Source organism: Terrapene carolina, unplaced genomic scaffold (genome assembly GCF_002925995.2).
Source record: "Terrapene carolina triunguis isolate 2854851 unplaced genomic scaffold, T_m_triunguis-2.0 Scaffold238, whole genome shotgun sequence".
Classification (NCBI taxonomy): Eukaryota; Metazoa; Chordata; order Testudines; family Emydidae; genus Terrapene; species Terrapene triunguis.
The window spans coordinates 14,649,532-14,670,223 of NW_020664589.1; the positions used below are offsets into that span (position 1 = coordinate 14,649,532).

The 20,692-nt window shown below is 48.5% G+C and overlaps 1 protein-coding gene across 8 annotated transcripts in view; it reads left to right on the top strand.

The window, feature by feature from the left end:
- The window catches only part of DAB2IP (DAB2 interacting protein), a 316,132-nt gene that overhangs the window by 200,601 nt on the left and 94,839 nt on the right, over positions 1–20,692 (top strand). The window lies entirely within an intron of this gene.

Here is a 20,692-nt window from a genome sequence, read left to right on the forward strand (position 1 = left end):
TGAATTTTTATCATTCGTCTGCCCCCTCCCCCGAGTATGTGTAATTCACAGGGTTAATGATTTAAGATGAAAGGAAATGTCAGATTTGCCACTTACGCTGAACTGATCCGATTAACATCCTATTCATGTTCTTTACTTCTAGTTTTTTTTAGTTCCTGGGATTGTGTTATTCTGGGTTAGGACATACAGTGTATGTAATTGTATGTAAGTTCTTGCCGGTTTCTATGCGTTTGCCTGGTATGGTGAGGATATTTGATTTCACAGCTATCAATGAGGATCGGAGATAGTGACCTAATGTCCCGATTTTATAGGGACAGTCCCAATATTTGGAATTTCGTTGTATATTAGGTGCCTATTACCCCCCACCCCCGTCCCGATTTTTCACACTTGCTGTCTGGTCACCCTAATCGGAGAACAACAAATAATAATACAAAGATTGTTAGGGACTAGGAAAATTAAAGAGAAATAACAGATTTCTAGGGAAAAGTCTATTAAGTAACAACTAGTTTGACAGCCCTGCTGAGCTCATAGCTAAGAGAAAACAGGCTGAACCCTGAAAACCTCTCTAAAAGCATGTCTACACTACAGAATTAGGTCGGATTTATAGAAGCCGGTTTTATAGAAACCGGTTGTATGCAGCCGATTGTGTGTGTCCCCACCTAAAATGCTCTAAGTGCATGAAGTCGGCGGACCGCGTCCACAGTACCGAGGCTAGCGTCGACTTCCGGCGCATTGCACTATGGTACCTATCCCACAGTTCCCGGAGCCTCCGGCGCCCATTGGAATTATGGGTTGAGATCGCAATGCCCGGATGATGCAAAGCAGTGCCGCGAGGGGTTCTGGGTACATTGCGTCAGGCCCCTCCCCCGCCGTCACAGCAACGGCAGACAATAGATTCGCGCCTTTTTACCTGGGTTACCTGTGCAGACAACATACCACGCCAAGCATTGAGCCCGCTCAGCTCAGCTCACCGTCACCATATCTCTTCCGGGTGCCGGCAAACGTGGGACTGCATTGCTAAACAGCAGCAGCAGCTTACTGCCTTTTGGCGGTAGACGGTGCAGCATGACTGGTAGCCTTCATTGGCGATCTGGGTGCTGGCAGCTGTGGGGCTGGCAGCCGTAGGGCTGCATTGCACCAGCCCCTTGCCTTTTGGTAGAAGATGGTATATTACAACTGGTAACCGTCGTCATCGTACTGCAGTGGCTGTCGATCATGGGCACCCGGGCAGACAATGATGGTTATCAGTCGTAGTATGCTATTTTCTGCCAAGTGCCCAATATTGTCTGCTAAGCACCCAGAAGAGGCCGAGGGCTATCTGGGTGCTGGCAGACATGGGGCTGGCAGCCGTGGGGCTGCATTGCACCAGCCCCCTTGCCTTGATGATGATGGTTATCAGATGTATTATTCGCAGGATGGGGCAACATTGCTATACAGCAGCAACCCCTTGCCTTTTGGGCAGAAGATAGTATATTACGACTGGTATCCATCGTTGTCATACTGCAGTGGGCATCAGATCGTGCAATAGACCTGAAGGCTTACTGCCAAGCGCCCAGTATTTGCTGCCAAGCACCCAGAAAATGCCAAGGGCTATCAGTCATGCTGCGCCGTCGTCTTAAGATGTAAAAAATAGATTTATTCTCCATTCATTTGCTTCCCCCCTCCCTCCTGCTAAACCCAGGCTTTTGAGTTCAATCTTTGGGGGGGGGGCATTCTGTGTGACAGTTGTTTGTGTTTCTCCCTGATGCAAAGCCACCTTTCTTGATTTTAATTCCCTGTACCTGTACGCGGTGTCACTCGCCCCTCCCTCCCTCTCTCCCTCCCTCCCTTCTTCCCCTGGTCCGTCAGATACTACTTTCGCGCCTTTTTTCAGACCAGACGCCATAGCCAGCACTGGGATCATGGAGCCCGCTCAGATCACCGCGGCAATTCTGAGCACTATGAACACCACGCGCATTGTCCTGGAAAACATGCAGAGCCTCCTGGACATGCCAAAGCCAAACCAGGACCAGCTGAGGAGGAGGCGATTGCAGCGCGGCGACGATAGTGATGAGGAAATTGACATGGACCTCTCACAAGGCACAGGCCCCAGCAATGTGGAAATCTTGGTGTTACTGGGGCAGGTTCATGCCGTGGACCGCCGATTCTGGGCCCGGGAAACAAGCACAGAGTGGTGGGACCGCATCGTGTTGCAGGTCTGGGACGATGCCCAGTGGCTGCGAAACTTTCGCATGCGTAAGGGCACTTTCATGGAACTTTGTGACTTGCTTTCCCCTGCCCTGAAGCGCCAGAATACCAGGATGAGAGCAGCCCTCACAGTGGAGAAGCGAGTGGCGATAGCCCTGTGGAAGCTTGCAACGCCAGACAGCTACCGGTCAGTCGGGAATCAATTTGGAGTGGGCAAATCTACTGTGGGGGCTGCTGTGATCCAAGTTGCCAGGGCAATGAGAGACCTGGTGATATCAAGGGTAGTGACTCTGGGAAACGTGCAGACCATAGTGGATGGCTTTGCTGCAATGGGATTCCCAAACTGTGGTGGGGCGATAGACGGAACCCATATCCCTATCTTGGCACCGGCGCACCAAGCCACCGACTACATAAACCGCAAGGGGTACTTTTCAATGCTGCTGCAAGCCCTGGTGGATCACAAGGGACGTTTCACCGACATCAACGTGGGCTGGCCGGGAAGAGTACATGATGCTCGCGTCTTCAGGCAGTCTCTTCTGTTTCGAAAGCTGGAGGAAGGGACTTTCTTCCCAGACCAGAAAATAACAGTTGGGGATGTTGAAATGCCTATCGTGATCCTTGGGGACCCAGCCTACCCCTTAATGCCATGGCTCATGAAGCCATACACAGGCAGCCTGGACAGCAGTCAGGACCTGTTCAACTACAGGCTGAGCAAGTGCCGAATGGTGGTGGAATGTGCATTTGGCCGTTTAAAAGCGCGCTGGCGCAGCTTACTGACTCGCTCAGACCTTAACGAAAAGAATCTCCCCATTGTTATTGCTACTTGCTGTGCGCTCCACAATATATGTGAAAGTAAGGGGGAGACATTTATGGCGGGGTGGGAGGTTGAGGCAAATCGCCTGGCCGCTGATTACGCGCAGCCAGACACCAGGGCGGTTAGAGGAGCACAGCAGGGCGCGGTGCGCATCAGAGAAGCGTTGAAAACCAGTTTTGTGACTGGCCAGGCTACGGAGTGAAACTTCTGTTTGTTGCTCCTTGATGAACCCTCTGCCCCTCCCCCACCACCCTGTTAACTCTACTTCCCTGCAAACCAACCACCCCACCCTCCCCCACTACCCTCCCCCCTTCGAGCACCACTTGCAGAGGCAATAAAGTCATTGTTGCTTCACATTCATGCATTCTTTATTAATTCAGCACACAACTAGGGGGATAATTGGAAAGGTAGCCCGGGATGGGTGGGGGAGGAGGGAAGGAAAAGGACACACTCCAATTTAAAACTTTAAAACTTATTGCTATGGAAATCATCTAGGGTGGAGTGAGTGGGTGGCCGAAGGCCCCCCCACCGTGTTCTTGGGCGTCTGGGTGAGGAGGCAATGGGACTTGGGGAGGATGGCTGCTGGTTACAGAGGGGCTGTAGCGGCGGTCTCTGCTCCTGCTGCCTTTCCTGCAGCTCAACCATACGCAGGAGCATATCACTTTGATGCTCCAGCAGCCGGAGCATCGACTCTTGCTTTCTGATTACAAGTTGACGCCACCTCTCCTCTTCAGCCCGCGTTTCAGCACGCAACTTCTCCTCTTCAGCCCGCGATTCAGCACGCCACCTCTCCTCTCGCTCATATTGGGCTTTTTTAAAATCAGTCATTGACTGCCTCCACGCATTCAGCTGTGCTCTGTCAGCGTGGGAGGCAGTCTGAAGTTCAGTAAACATTTCGTCACGCGTCCTTCGCTTCCTTCTTCGAATATTCACTAGCCTCTGCGAAGGAGTAAGATTTGCAGCTGGTGGAGAAGGGAGAGGTTGTTAAAAAAGATACATTTTAGAGAACAATGGGTAGACTCTTTCACGTTAGATTTTGCTGTTCACAACATCACACAGCACATGTGCTTTCGTTACAAGGTCGCATTTTTCCTCTTATATTGAGAGTCTCCTGGTTTGGTGTGAGAGATCACTCACGCAGTGCCAGGACACAGATTTCAGCTTGCAGGCAGCCATGGTAAGACATATAGTCTTTGGGCTTTTTTAACCTTCTTAACATGTGGGGATGGTTTCAAACAGTTCTGCCCTCATTTCCCATACCAAGCACCCGTGCCATTTAAAATGGGTTTGCAATGTAAAAGGAGGGGCTGCGATTTCAGGTTTAACATGCAGCACAAACCCAACTAACTCCCCTCCCCCTCACACCCAATTCTCTGGGATGGTCACTTCAACCCTCCCCCCCACCGCGTGGTTAACAGCGGGGAATATTTCTGTTCAGCAGACCAGGAAGGGGCACCTCTGAATGTCCCCTTAATAAAATTGCCCCATTTTAACCAGGTGACCGTGAATGATATCACTCTCCTGAGGATAACAAAGAGTGATAAGGAATGGATGTTGTCTGCATGCCAGCAAACACCGGGACCATACGCTGCCATGCTTTGTTATGCAATGATTCCAGACTACGTGCTACTGGCCTGGCGTGGTAAAGTGTCCTACCATGGCGGACGGGATAAGGCAGCCCTCCCCAGAAACCTTTTGCAAAGGCTTTGGGATTACATGAAGGAGAGCTTTCTAGAGATGTCCCTGGAGGATTTCCGCTCCATCCCCATACACGTTAACAGACTTTTCCAGTAGCTGTACTGGCCGCGATTGCCAGGGCAAATTAATCATTAATCATTAAACACGCTTGTTTTTAAGCCATGTGTAATATTTACAAAGGTACACTCACCAGAGGTCCCCTGTGTGCCCTCAGGGTCTTGGGTCAGTTCGGGGGTTACTGTTTCCAGGTCCAGGGTGACAAACATATCCTGGCTGTTGGGGTAACTGGTTTCTCCGCTTCCTTGCTGCTGTGAGCTATCTATGTTCTCTCCATCCTCATCTTCCTCGTCCGCCGAACCCGCTTCCCCGTTTGCAGAGAGGGACTCATAGAACACGCTTGGGCTAGTGGTGGCTGCACCCCCTAGAATGGCATGCAGCTCCGCGTAGTAGCGGCATGTTTGCGGCTCTGCCCCGGACCTTCCGTTTGCGTCTCTGACTTTGTGGTAGGCTTGCCTTAGCTCCTTAATTTTCACGCGGCACTGCCGCGCGTCCCTGTTATGGCCTCTGTCCTTCATGGCCTTGGAGATCTTTTCTAATGTTTTGCCGTTTCTTTTACTGTTTCGGAGTTCGGCGAGCACTGCTTCATCTCCCCAGATGGCGATCAGATCCTGTACCTCCCGTTCGGTCCAGGCTGGAGCTCTTCTGCGATCCTGGGACTGGGACTGGGACTCCATCACGGTTACCTGTGCTGATGGGCTCTGCATGGTCACCTGTGCTCTCCACGCTGAGCAAACAGGAAATGAAATTCAAACGTTCGCGGGGCTTTTCCTGTCTACCTGGCCAGTGCATCTGAGATGAGAGTGCTGTCCAGAGCGGTCACAATGAAGCACTGTGGGATAGCTCCCGGAGGCCAGTAATGTCGAATTCCGTCCACACTAGCCCAATTCCGACCCCCTAAGGTCGATTTTATCGCTAATCCCCTTGTCGAGGTGGTGTTAGGAAACCGGTTTAAAGGGCCCTTTAAGTCGACAGAAAGGGCTTCGTAGTGTAAACGTGTCCAGGCTTAAGTCGATTTAACGCTGCTAAAGTCGACCTAAACTCGTAGTGTAGACCAGGCCTAATTTTCTAAAATTTTCTCATTCGGGAACATATTGCTTCTTCAACTTTGCCTCAAACAATTGCAGTTACTGTAAGTCAGGTCAGACAATACTGGATTTCCTATTGAATTTGACTCGTATCGGTTTGTTCTCTCTCTCTCTCTCTCTCTCTTTTTGCCTTTCCTGGCCTGAACTGTTAAATTATTTCCAGACCTACTCATAAATCCTGGTTGAAGGCTAAGGAAGTGATTTGGACAGATACTGGCAGGCTGGGTTCTGGGAACAAGATTTCCCAAGCTCTGAACACATCCAGGCTCCAGAACCATGGCTTAAATATTTGGAACAACCGTCAAAAACTAGGTCACTTGAACATCAAAAATCTGTGTAAGGGGGAATATCCTGTCCAGGGGATTTGAAACTCTGCAAGTGTCTGGCAATTGTGGCCTGTCAGGATATTGAAACATGGCTTTGTACGACATCCCTTTCCCATTGCTGTCAATACCGCACCAGTTCAGCCAACAGAAAAAAAAAAAAATCCTCCAGGAAATTAGCAAATAACGTAAAGGTTAAAGGAGGAGTCACTGTTCCTTATTCAGAGCCTGCATGTTCAAAATTGTACCTCTTTGGCAAAGGACATATGCAGCAGATCTTGACAGTAGGAGAACAGACTTTATGCCTCGCTGGATAGCAGTCTACAGGATGGGAAGCGTAACGTATGGAAGTGACAATGAACTGGAAGTGCGAACAACTGCAGCTCTGGGCCAAAGTGATGAGGGAAGCAATATTAAAAGCAAAGAATAATATAAAATAGTTATTCAAGAGAAGGATTTCAGCGCAGTGGGGTTCTGGATCAGGCCCATCTCAGTACAAAAAACACAGGATGTGTCATGATCACCGCTCTGAGATGCTCACCGTTCAGTAGAAGCTGCAGTACAGTGCATATCCCCTCACACAGCTGCATCCATCTCTGTCCCAACCCCCAGCTTGCTGACCTCCATCACTGAGACTGACTGGCAGCATTTGTCTTTCAGACACCTTTCCAGCAGGATCACCCCGCCTGCTGACTGTTATTTGAGCAGCACGCCGCCTGCTGGCTGAGGTTCCTTTCCAGAACCCAGGACCAGCTCCAATCGCCAGAATACGGAATTCCTCCCATTGTCACAATAGGTCCCCTGCAGCAGTTGGGGTTAAGCTGCACTCTCACAAGTCCTGCCATGCGGGCAGGGGACTGGACTCGATGACCTCTCGAGGTCCCTTCCAGTCCTAGAATCTATGAATAAGTCTGGCTAACTGGCCAGGAATGCTGTGCTTAGCCCCAGGCTGGTGCAGAAAATATTTGCCTTAATTAAAATGTGAGGAGCCCAACTGCACAGGGAGAGCATCTTGCGTTTTAGTGACTAACAGATAGTGGCTCTGAAGACGTGGAAGCTGAGGGTTTAGCTGGGAGGAGTGGGGCAGGGAGAGGGAAGGAGGAAGATTTGGACATACTGCTCTGCTTGCGGCCAGCTACAATATTCCATTCCTCTGAGCACCCTCAGTTCTGCTTTGTGAGCTGAGTGGGGCTTTTTCCCAGTGGGTTTCTTCCCTTCCTGACAGAGCCACGAAGCTCCCCTTATTTCCCCTGCTTCAGCTACATCCCTCAGATTAGAAAGGTTGCTACGGTGACTGATGGGGAGGGACAGCAGGACATTGTGTGCCCTCAGTGCTGGTGAGGGGTGCCGGACCGGGCTGGAGGCTGCTGGCCGGCCTCCACCCTCAGAACAAGTTCAGCGCAGCTGGAACAGCACAACCGCCCCCTCCCTCCACCCCCGTCCCGTATGGCCTGCTCAATGTGACTCAGTCCTGACCTGCTGGAATCAGCCTGAGGGGTTAGAGGTGAGTTCACTGCTCACGGCCCGCTCGCACTCTGGCCAAGAAGTTGGGGGGTGTCAGTTGTGGTGCTGGATTTCTGTGGTGTCGATGCTTGTCTGCCTGGAACTAGACTGAGGCTACCCACTAGTGTCACATGGGTCCCCAGACAACCCTCCAAGGGTGCCAACGTTCAGTCCCACCTCCCTAGCTGTATTGTTGGGTTTAACCACAGCCATTAGTAACTAAAACGCAAGACGCTCTCCCTGTGCAGTTGGGCTCCTCACATTTTAATTAAGTTTTATGCTGCTGCTAATGTGGGTTGTTATTAACTGAACGCTACGGAGAGCACCACTTGTACATCAGCTGGTGAGCCAGTCCCGAGCAGGCTCCGCCCTGTGGTGGATACAGACTGCATCTCCAGTGATGCCGGTTTAGTGTGTGTGTGCGGGACACGATGCGTCCCCACCGCCAGGCATGGTGTGCAGCAGCGGAGTGGAGGATGCCTACAGCACCATCCACACCAGGACACTGGAACGCTGGGTTTATGACAGCCACTGTCAGCAATGGGTCGCATGGGACTGGTGGTGTAGAGGGGCCAGAACCCTTTTCAGCAAGTAATTTAGACTGTACCTTCTTGAAATTAATTAAATCATCTAGGAGATGCTGCAACTCTTCCCACCACAACCTGATTGACGAGAAACACAAATGTAAGATATTTGGTGTGATAATATAATATACATGGCATCTAAGCAAAGCCTCCTGCAGCCAGGAAACAGATGACCCATTCACCTTGCTATACAGACCCACTTTCCCTGGGAAGTGTTTAGATACCCGAGTGGTGGTAGCTCTAGAGAATCCTGCGATAGCTAGCTAGAAAATGAAGATGTTTCTTGAAGAACGACAGAAGCGTGTGTGGCCCCCTACCCCTGAGCTGAAGAAGAAAGGGTTCCTTTCCCTAATGGGGAGTGGGTGACTTTCTTTCCTACAGGCAGTGGGCGCCTGACACTGGATAAGTAGTTGTGATGTGATTCATAAAAAGCTAATTTATAATTTGCCAGAATATAATCCTGTTTGATCAGTGTTATTCAGTTCTTCTTTCTTTTAAAATTCAGTGCACTTAACTACTCTACGAGGGTTTATGAATGTTTAAAAATTGCTTTGTGCTCCCTAAAGTAATTTGACAAGTCTGACAGCTATTGATTAAAAACCTGAAATTATTCAGGCTGCAGGATGACTTGGGGGATTAGATAGAAAGTTTTTTCAAATGTGAAAGGAAATAAGATGTTGGAAAGTAAATATGTTCTTGAATATTTTTGAAAAATCCATTACAACTGTGAAATTAAATTGAAATTAGATACTTGGTGTGGGGATGAAGGAACTAAATGCTGGCTTTGCTATGTAGGTTTCAGGGAGCAATCCACCAGCCCAGGTCCGAAAATCTCAATTGTACCCTGCAAAGTGCTAGCAAAAGGACTCTGTGATGAAAAATCCATTCCAGGTCTCGATTAGGAGGGATCCTTCGAGGAACCCATTGATGGTCCCTGGTGCCAGCCACTAGAGTAAATGCAGCCATGTGGCAGCCCCCATCCTGAGGCCACATGCACAGCCGGGCTGATTCAGGGACTGAGAGGGAGGTGCAAAGATGGGTTTGTGTTGGAGTTGCTGGGACCTGGTTCAGCCCCATACTGAATTAGAAAAGCTTCAAGGCTGCCCTAACGTGTACTCCAAATGCAATTGGTAGGTGGCATCCAGGAATAGCCAGGGCATTAAATGACCCCAGCATACCCCATCCCTCCCCTGGCTCAGCCTCTGCATCTGGAGCCCCATGCAAGAGTGCCAGAAAACCAGCTATGCTCTTTCTTCCCCTGCCAGGGATGCCCTGTTTCAGGGCAATCTCCCAACAGGCCCATAAAACAGCTGTTGGGCCACTTTATCCGCACCCCGCCTGCACAAATCGGATGTGGCTCTGGGCATGTCCTGCTTCTTGCTGTAGCTGAATTCAAACTGGGACCCTCGTGTGTCCTTGGCAGCAAGTCTATCCCGTAACATCTATCAGCTGAGCCAAAAGGAAGCCTCTTCCCCTGGCCTAGCTGCCAGGTGCTGCACTAAACTGGATCCTAGCCCGAGATCAGTCAGCAGATTTCACTGTCTCCTTGCAGAGCAAGACACCTCCAGTACCCTGAGAAGTATCTACCCCACCTGTAGGAGTTCTCCTTTAGGACGAGCTGAAATCCAGCGATGGCAGCTGGGATTGTAGAGAGTTGTTCAGCTGCTGCCTGCGTTGAGAGGGTGAAGTCCCGCCTCTTCCTGCACCTAGAGAGGGGAAACAGCCCCAGATCCTCAGATTCCCTTTTGAAATCAGTGGGAATTAGGCACCTCAGAACCTTTGAGGTCCTGGGCCAGAGACCCCTCTGAATCTGACATTCTCCTGGGAGGCAGTGACAGTGTGTTCCATGTTCTCGAGTCTCAAGAAAGGTTTCCATTGTTGGGGTCGGTTATTGTTAATATTGATTAGGAAAAATGAATGTTTATAAGCAGGGAAGAATCAGTGAGTACTGTAGGCTAGTATGAGAGATCTGGCCACTCTTGATAGGATGTGACTATTTGGCAGATGAGAAGAGTTCGCTAACATCTAGCCCCTGTTGTTTAACTGCGTGATTAGTGGTTGCTGCTTTCTCATTGGTTGTATTTATTCTGGCAGGTGTTTGCTGTTGATACTGTATTTTGAAATGTATTCTGAACATTATGCCTCTGTCTATGTAGATAATACAGCAGGATCTGGTATTGCTGGCCATAGCTTGCAGTTATGATTCATATCTGTGGATCAAAAATTGCTTTGGAAAAGATCTATTTCCCACTGGTGCTGCTGTGTTTGTAATAATAATAAACATTCTGTGCTTCTTTAGCACCCTCTATTGCATGCTCTCAACACACTTTACAAACATCAATTAATTTAGCCTCACAGCCCCCCTGGGCGAAAGGTGTATATTTTACAGATGAAGAAACTGAGGCACAGGGAAGTGAAATGACTTGCTTTGAGTCACATAGTGAGTCAGTGGCAGGGCTAAGATTAGAACCAGATCTTCAGACTCTCAACCCCCATGCCATTAACCTCGCACTTCCAACTTTTGTACTCTGGCTTATCAGTGGGGAACTGGAAGTCATTGCGCAGAATCTTTTTGATGGTTTTGCAGGTAAGGAAGATTTTTCACCCCTTTCCGAGGGCCACTCTGCCGCAGGTAGGAATGCTAGGACTTATGAGAGTCAGTTGTGACCTGCTGACACGCCTTGGCATTCCAGTGCCTTCCAGAAATGGATCTGTTCTTGCAAGATTGAGATTTTGCTTCTGTGGGTGGGGAGAGGGTGTGAGGGAGTTTGTGTATGATGTGTGATGTTGTGAATATAATGATAAAGCAGCGTGGCAGGGTTACCCGAGTTGGTTGATTAGGCACCCACGGAAGTTAATGGCAAACAAGAAAAACTAAAGGCCTATAAAGAGTTGCCTGTGTAATTGGCATGTGGCCATTGCCTTCTGCTCTACTCAGCTTCGTTTTCGACTGGAGAGTTCTGTCAAGGTGACTAGAACCCCTTTTGACCAAAGGCACTTAGATAGAAATCCAGTGGATATTGCTGTCTGTTTCAGTGATCATGCCTGCACTGGTTGGTAGCCACATACCACTCACTGAACTCTGGAGGTCCTGTCCCTGCATGCACTGGGCTCAGTGTAAAACCCAGGATGGGTTCACTGGGGTCTGATTTCTTCTTTAGTTGGTAAGGGCAGCCCTCAGGCTATTACATGGAGCTCATGTGCAGTGTCATTTGACTGTGAACGATGTTCTAATACTGTTCACTGTGCATGGCCCTTGGTTGCATGTCAACAGCAAAAAATGAGGGAAGAGAAAGCAGAATTTAAAACCTTGTTACTGCTGGAAAAGATCAACGCCACACTCAAGACCAGTTATCTGTCATTCCTGCAGCAAGCCCGGATTATGCTTCAATGCTCGACCTCCAAAGCAAAAGTTAGTAATAATACTGACCCTGGGTGCACTCTGAACTTAGCTATCTCTGATTAAATGAGTTTTTCTTTGGCCTGGTCTACACTACGACTTTAATTCGGATTTAGCTGCTTTAATCCGAATTAACCCTTCACCCGTCCACACTACAGAGCCAGTTAATTCGAATTAAAGGGCACTTAAAATCGATTTCTGTACTCCACCTCGACGAACGGAGTAGCGCCTAAATCGATTTTGTTAATTCGAATTAGGGTTAGTGTGGCCGCACACCACCGAATTACTGTGGTTAAATTAATGGGGTAGTGTGGCCGCACACCACCGAATGAATGTGGTTAAAAACCGAATTAATGTGCTTAGTGTGGCCGCGCACAATCGAATTTATACAACCTGTTTCCCAAATTCGAATTATCTAAATTCGGATTAATCCTGTAGTGTAGACATACCCTTTCCTTGAGCATGATTTAGTTCTTATCTTCAGAACAAAGGCTTTAAGGTAAGAAAGTGTAGAGAAATTGAAGGACAATCCCCCCCCCCCCACACACACACACACTCACTTATAATCTAGGACCTGATGACGCAGCTCAAAGATCAGTCTTCAATGGATTCCTATCTTGGAATTATCCTCTTTCCTGCTGCAATGACAGGAACCTCCTTCATCAGAAGAACTTTTCCCCCTGCTCTACTGGTAATGAGAGTGTGGAATGCGGAACTCTTTGCTAATCCTGTCCCTGCGCCTCAAGGCGAGGTGGTGAGCATGATAAGGACCCTGCAGTTGTACGTATAGTGGAAAGTCTCCCAAGCATGGGATGAATGTCATTAATGGATTTATCCATCAGCGGAACTTTCTGAGATGTTTAAAGCAGAAGGACAATGCCAGGGTACTGAGACTGGGGCTATGTTTGCTGCCTAGGCCACCAGCGTCTGTGTGTGGGAGTGACTGATTCCTGTGGAAAGGACTCTGAGGCACTCTGCAGCATCTCCTGCCGCTGCCTACCAAAAGGAAGTCCCACCCAGGCCTCCTCAGCTAGAAGTTTGGTGTCCGCAACTCAAGTTCAGCCTCTTTACGGGCAGATGAATGTTGTGTAAAACCCTCTTACAAATGCATCTACGCTCCATGGGGGAACTGTGGAGGGGCAGTGTGACAGCAGTAGGTTGGTGATTTCTTGCTTGTCCTTGCAATGGTTTAGCGAGTCCAGAGGACAACGCAGTTCTGAGCAGAACTGTTAGCATACATGCACAGTGTGCTGTAGAGCCTGTACCAGTGCATTCTGGGACACCAACAGCACCTAATCCATCGTGGCCAGCCAGCCCCGCTGCTGGGAGCAGACCCTCTAAAGGCAAGGCACTGCATGTGTCAGGGGATCAGTTGCAGCATTCATAACTTCCCATCCACAACAGGGAGGCATCACTGTACGTGGCACAATTAACCTGGACCTACACAGAAGACCTTACTCCAGGCACTGAAACTAGCCCATGCCACCAGTTCCTGTAAAACACACAGGGCAACATCATCCATGCTGTGCAAGCCCTAAGGCATCATTTGCTACACTATTTCCATCTGGCGGCAGACAGGCCATTAATATACATCTCAAAGCCAAGGCTGTCAGCGTTTCGTTTTAGGCTCACCTACCTAAGCAGGGAAAGCCTGTATTCTGGCCTGGAGAGCCAGGTGGAGAAATATGCATCATGGGCAGGGTGCTGGAGCTTTGCCTGGTCTCACTGGCTAACAGTCTGTGCCTGTTAAATCAGCAAGGACCCAAATATAGACACATAGCAGGGGAGTATTGCCTGTTGACCATTTATTTGTGAACCTCTGTTTACAAGTGCTTTGGTCTTGGAAGAGAAAAAAAATGAAGAGATTTCTAATGCAGTGCCTTGTAAAAACCCCTATGTCAGTGATTGCCTGTTTAGGTAATTGTGTTAGGCTTCGATCCTGCAGTGTACAATGCCTGGGCAGATTCTGTGCCCACATAGAACCCCTTTAGATACAGAGCAGCTCCATACAGGTTTGCCAATCTGCCTGTGCTTTGTATATTGAAGAATCAGAGACTTATTTTGTAAAATAATTGTTTTACTTAAGCTTAGTACCAAAGACACACAATCTAGCCATCCAGCTTTTAGCAAGAGAATAAACACAGTGAATATTTTTATACATATTTGTATGTAATGTACTACTTGGTAAATACATTTATATGGGATTTTATATTTGTAAAAAAAAAATATATAATTGATTTGTTTCACAAGGAGCTGTGCAAATCCACTGCTAGGAATAGGTTTGCCGCTACTGGCCAATTGAATCTGCTCATTTCCTGGAAAGTCATCCAACCACTACTTTCCTAATTTGATTGCTGCTGTTCGAGTGTTTCTGTGCCGCGCTGGCATGGCATCCTGACAAATGCTTCAGGATTCTGAGGGGGCGTTGAAATTACTTCTGTGTACGGATCTAGCAAAACTTGTCAGAAATGATTCTGCTGATCTCTTAATTAGGGTTTTGTGGGGAGTTTTTCAAAGACTTGGTAGAGTAGAAGTGAGTAGCACAGGGTAGGAAGGGAGTAAGACTTGACTGAGAGATGTACAACAATCTGCTCTCAGTCTGCTGTCCTGTGTTGGACTGAATGCACTGGACAGCTTTACATTTCTTCTGGTTCAAACCCCAAACAATATTTTAACATTTTTGTTTTCTTTCCCCCCCACGTAAATGCAAAGCATGTTTGCCAGTCGCAGATCAGATGGAACCATGATCATTACTCAGAAGTTGGGGAATGATCATTACATATTTAATATCACCATCAATATAATTACGTGGCTCTGCTGTCAGTTCTGGTGTACGCGTGTAGCTTTCTCCTAACACTTTGGTTATGTAGTATGTTCATGTTTTCATCTGATGAAAGCAGAGGCCTCGTCCCAGGGTGAAGAGAGGTCTGAGCTGCAAGTTTACTCGACACATTGTTCTTCATGGGCAGTAAATATGTCTTCCCAAGCCATTGTCAATGTACCATTTGTTTAAGGGAAATAGTTTATGGTTGACAAGAATATTCAAAGACTTCTAATGTGGGACAAAGTAAATACCTTGTGGAGTACAGTAGGTTTCCTTAAAGGGACATTGGCTAGAATGGATAGGGCCAATGTTTTACTTACCTTTAACATTTTATTTTCATTTTGTTGTTTTGATCCCTTAAAAATTATCCTGCAAGTAGAGCTGGATGAATAGAGGATTGTAAGACAAGGGGAGGGAAATCAGGTTGAACCATAAACAAAAATTTTCAAAATTTTTAGTGAATTGAAGAGTCAGGAAAAAATCATTTGGGGTTGAACAAAATGTTTAGTTTCTATTTTGACCATTTAAAAATGTTTTTGAAATGTTTAAGAATAAAACTAAAGGAAATTTTGAAATGAAAAGGGTTTTCAAACTAAAAAATTGAATTTTTTTGTTTTGAAAATGCTGTAACAAAACATTTTGATTTGAATTCGTGAAACGTTTTGATGTCATCGAATCTGCATTTTTATCCGGAAAAAAGTGTTAGCTGAAAAATGTTGCCCAGTTCTGTCTGGAAGTACTTACAGTGTTAATTCCCTGGCACTACAGCTTACAGGGGTGTTCCTGCAGTATAGTGAACTGTTGCCCTAAAGTGCTGTAATGTTTTCCAAAGTGTGTGTGGGGGGGAAATATTTCAGCATTCTACAGTAATGGGCCCAAACACTCCAGTTGATGTGAGTATTTATTTGTGCAGTGTTTGGGGGCCATTTCTGTAGTGCATATAGTCTTTTAATAGGGCACCCTTCAGAGTTCTGGCTGCAGCATTGTGACTGGTGCATGCACTGCCCCCATCTTCTGCTCCTTGTGGGCTGGTAGCTTATTGAAATTCACAAGAATTTATGTCAGGTGCTGGGAGAAATGGATTCCTTGTAAATTTCAGCTAAAATATCCGCAGGAATAAAGCAGGCAGGCAGAGCTGAGCCTCAAGGGGAAGGGAGAGAGCAACATTCATGGGACACTTGTTAGCCAAGGCACACCCAGCTAGGTCACGTATTTGTCCTCCCAGCCTTGGCACACCTTCCCCTTTATTAACAGAGAGTCCAGTGTTCAAACATTTCCAAGCTGCTTTTAATGATTTTAGCAAGCTGGGTTGTTCTCTGAGAAACAGTTTGTCTGGATCTCATTTAAATCAAACCAGGGTTGTTGTGTTGCAAATCTGGAAGGTCACTGGATGACAGGAAAACAACTGTGAATTAAATGGTTGCGATTCTGCTCCCCTTGCACCAACATAAGGCCCCAATCTGGAAACTCTTAGGCATGTATGTAGTCCTCTTGGAGTAATGGAATTACTCATGGGAGTAAAGCCGCTCACAGGCTTCCGTGTTTGCAGGATCTGGCCCTCAGTCGGGTACCTCAGACTCCATTGAACTGACGGATACTGCACCAGTATAAAGCTGGTGTGAGAGAGAGAGGAGACTTTTTACTGGAGCACGACCATTTTGTTTGTTTAATATTCTAAAAGCAGAGCTAATAGCTATTTTTATCTCTTTCTCCCTTCCCACCTACACAGTCTCTGGTGATGTTTAGCTTGACAGGCTGGGCTGCAGTTATGATGCCCAAAATCTTGCAACTGTCATGGAGTGAGAGAATAAAACCCCTGGCTTAGATAAAAGAGCCAGGGAGTCGGAAATGCTGCGTGCGGCACACTTCTCAGTCCTCAGAGAGGCTTATTAAATTACACTGGGGAAGCCTTTATGGTGCACAGCTAAAATGGCTTTCAGGCTCCACTCTGGATTGCATAGCCGCGATGAAGCTACTTGCACAGCTCCACAATCAAAGGCGTTAAAGCTTTTTTTCCCTCTCTTTCAAGACAGAAGTGACGCATGGTGTTAAAGATAGGCCAGGACTAGTTCGACCACGTATATAAAGTACCTCTTGTCCAAAGGCATCAGAGCACTTTCCAAACATTCATTCCTTCTCACAACCCTCCTATGAGATAGGCCTGTGAAATTAGACCGATTTTACCCAGTGGGGAAACTGAGGCAGATAAAGGTTAGTGATTAGTCGGGGTCACAGAGCAAGTCAATAACAGAGCTGAAAATAGACCTCAGAAGTCCTGGCTCTCACGGACATTGGAGCTTGGATCCTCAAGCTTGCAATTTCCTCTCATTACTTTCTTTGGTCTTGACACTAGCATTTAACACCAAAGTAATTTGCCTCTTGTGTCTGGGATTTGTCTGCATGTGTATCTCAAGGGCTGTGGGGTTCCCAAAGCCTCCACAGAGCATTGCTAACATTTTGGTTGATACCTGATATTCACCACCTTTGAGTTTCACTGTAAACCCGGATCAGGATTGCTAAGTTTTGTAAACCTCGCCAGCAGTGCTGTGTCTAGGAATGTGCTGTGGTGGTTTCATAGGGATTTGATGCAAAACCCAGTCGTTTAGTTGAGTTTTGGAGTTTGTTTAAAACTCAAAGTGAAACAGAGACGGGCGTGGAAGAGTGATTGAGAACCAGTAGGGTCAGAACAGGAGCAAATATTTGTCCAACCTCCTGTGAAACAAAATACTGACTTTCACCACAACTGGAGGCAGCAGCCCCTGTAAACTCTGGGCAGGGCTGGTGTGATGAGCATCAGGTATCAGCCGGAGCACAGACACCTCTTTTTATTTGGCATGTTCTGAACGATGTGGTTTGGAACCAGTTTTAACACCAAGCTTTTTCCCCATCTCTGCCAGCATCCTGAGTTTTATTAGTGTGCTCTCCTCAAGCAGGATCCAAACGCTAAGTCGTATGCAGACACTTGGAGTTCGGGCCCCTCTGTAGGTTTCCATAAGGGTCTCTTTTCCTTTCGATAAGAGGAGAACATGGTTCATTATTAACAAAAACAGATGGGTAGTGAATGAATCGTCTTTCCCAATCTCTCTGCTAAAGTGTATCATTAATTAAACATCAGCAGGGATGTGTGTGCTTAGCAGAATGTGCTCCACCCTGAAGAGTACACTGCTCGGGGTTGGGAATAAGGGTGCAGCGCCTCCCCTGCTCGGTCAGATCCCATGCGCCCAGGATGCTCCGTGACGAGTGTATGTGGCTGAGGGCTAAGACTTGGTGTATGCAGTGTAAAAGCCTCGTTGGAAGCCTCAGCTAGCACCCCGGCTAACGGTCACAGAGAGGCCAGGGGCCAAACTGGGCCAGGATGCTGGCCCAGATGATCCCGCCCCATCTGATTGGCAGTGCAATGCCGGGGAAGCTTGCTGTGCTGCCTGCCTTGTACCTGTTCTGGGCAGAACCAGAAGCTGTCGTTCTCCCGAGGGCTGGTGTTAACACTTTTCACCAGCTCTAAGCTCATTTAGAAAACAAAACAAAAACCTACATTAGCATCCACTTATTTGTAAAACATGGACTTGCTCATTGTGGGCCCTTCCGAGAGAAGGCACTTGGCAGTTCCTCTGAAGTTCTCTGTATGCTGCATGGCGACTGCGAGTGCTTCTGGTTTTTTAGCTGAATCACGTGGGCTGGACAGGAGTAGGGCATCTTCTCCATTGCACTGCACTGGGGCAGGATTGATTTCAGTGTCCTTGTGCTGTCCCAAATCATCCGCAAATTGTCACCTTGTGAATTTCTCAGCTGCCCGAAGATGCTAATAAATCCGAACCCCTTTTCTCAATTGCTTGTTTTGATTATTAGGACGCTTGCAATGTAACGATACTGTGCCTGCTTCGCCCCTCTCTAACTGCCTTCACCCCTGCGGGATGTGATTGGTCCTACTTCTGCTATGTAAATGAGATGCGACCCGAGATTATGGTGTGACTCAGTCACAGGAAGTAGTAAGTTCCTCATAAACAGACAGGGTTCTTTCATGTAATTCCCATTGAGGAGGTGATGATTTCCTAGTGCAGGGGTCGGCAACCTTTCAGAAGTGGTGTGCCGAGTCTTCATTTATTCACTCTAATTTAAGGTTTCGCGTGCCAGTAATACATGTTAACGTTTTTAGAAGGTCTCTTTTTATAAGTCTATAATATATAACTAAACTATTGTTGTATGTAAAGTAAATAAGGTTTTTAAAATGTTTAAGAAGCTTCATTTAAAATTAAATTAAAATGCAGAGCCCCCCGGACTGGTGGCCAGGACCCGGGCAATGTGAGTGCCACTGAAAATCAGCTCACATGCTGCCTTCGGCACATGTGCCATAGGTTGCCTACCCCTGACCTAATGGGTAGAGTTCTGAGAGCAGAGGCATGAGCTCTGCCATCCAGCCAGGCTTCCCACGAGACCTTTCCTTTCTGTGCGTTTGTTTTAAAGCTACCAGCAATGGAATGAGTCTGGCGGATAAAGTCAGGTAGCTGCGGATACAGCACAGACCGTGTCCTGGGGAGCTGGATGGCTCAGGGGATTGATAACTGGTAATGGAGTCTTTCCCCTCCACGCCACCAGTTTGAACCCTGCACAGCCTGAGCGTGACCGCACGTCGGGTGCCCCTGAGAGCTCCTTCAGGGCTAATATCAATGACCTAATCCCAGGCCATTTCTAGAGGCCCACACCATAAAACCTCCATTACCTCTATCAGCCTGGTTAGCAGCTCCAGCAGCGTCCCACGCTGGAATGGAGGGGATGCTGCTTTCCCCTCTCAGTGATGGAGGTCAGGAGGGCTCATTGGCAGGCCCGAGCTGTGGCTAAAGAGAGCCTGTTAGCCTCTAGGTCTGTCAGTCCAGCCCCTACCATCAGCACTAAACTCATGGAGTGTTGGCTGGTCAGGCTGCGCCCGATGGGCCTTCAGTGTTCTGTGAGCCCTGCTCGCCCTGGGGAGGAACCTCACTTTGCTGGGTCCCTGTAGGTGTAGACAGGATAGATGGCTAAGGCCTGCCCCACTTTGCTGGTTCAGAGGGGCCAGCGCGGTGTGTGCCCACACAACACACTCTTCAGACTTTGCTCCCACAGTTTTATGGAGCCACGCTGGCATGCTAGGGGCTCAGCTTCAGAGTCAGCTCTGATCCATGGCTCCAGCCACCGGGAGATTAGGCCAGTTTCACCCTTGAGTTTCCCTCTGGGTGGGGCAGCATTGGTGAGGATGGTGGCTTTGAGCTCTCATTCGTGCTGGCAGGCAAAGGCGGTTGTGACTCCAGTTGTGGGCGGGCTGGACTTTGCTTCGTGGTGTTTATGGCGCAGTGGCATGTATGTTTGGGAACTCACCTGCCGCTTTTATTTCCGATCCACTGAAATGACAAAGAAAGCCCGGCAGTCCCTGCCTGCTGGGTTTTGAGGACGGGAGGGTCAACACACAGCTAACCAGCCCCGCGCTGCAGGAGGGAGGTGAGTCATGCTGACATTTGACGAGGAATTGCTTATTCCGTGGCCGGCCTGGGCCCACTAGCGAGACTATCCACCCCAAGCCACTGTCCGTAACAAGGGCTCTTCCCGCTGGCTTCCTGTCCACGCTTCCCCTGCTGGTGTCCTCCCACAGGCCGATGTGCTGCCTGCCTGGCTAGTTGCATTGGCTACTTCAGCAGAGGGCATACGGGCAGGCAGATATGCCCTCTGTGAGCTTTCTCTGCCCCCTGCCCTCACTGCTCTCACTGCCCCAGCTTCCAGGTGGCTTTGGGTGTGTGCAGGGCTCCCCTCCTTTTGGGGGTCTGTATGTTTCTAATGGGGCCTTTTCTTTCTTCAGCCAACTTGCTGCTTAACCCCTGGGCAGGGAGTGAGGGGCGTGTGTAATGGGGAAGGGTGCTTGCTTGGGGCGGGGAGGGGAATGGGGTCTGAGGAACAGGCCGAGTGGATCTAGGGCAGCTGATGCAAAGGGATGAGTTCGTCTGTAACTGGACCCCAGTGTCTCAGAGACCCTGACGTTTGGGGAACTGTGCCCCGTTTGGTCTCGCTCCCCCTGGAAAGCCCGTATTCCCCCTGGTCCTGGCTTGTCAGTGTTGGGAAGGCTCTTCTAGACGCAGTCCCTGTCATACACAGGAGAGAGCCCGGTTGTGGTGGGATAACACAAGGGGCCTGTCTGCAAGGAACACAGCAAGGCAGATGCTGCAGCGCAAACGGGGGTGGGTGTCTGTGG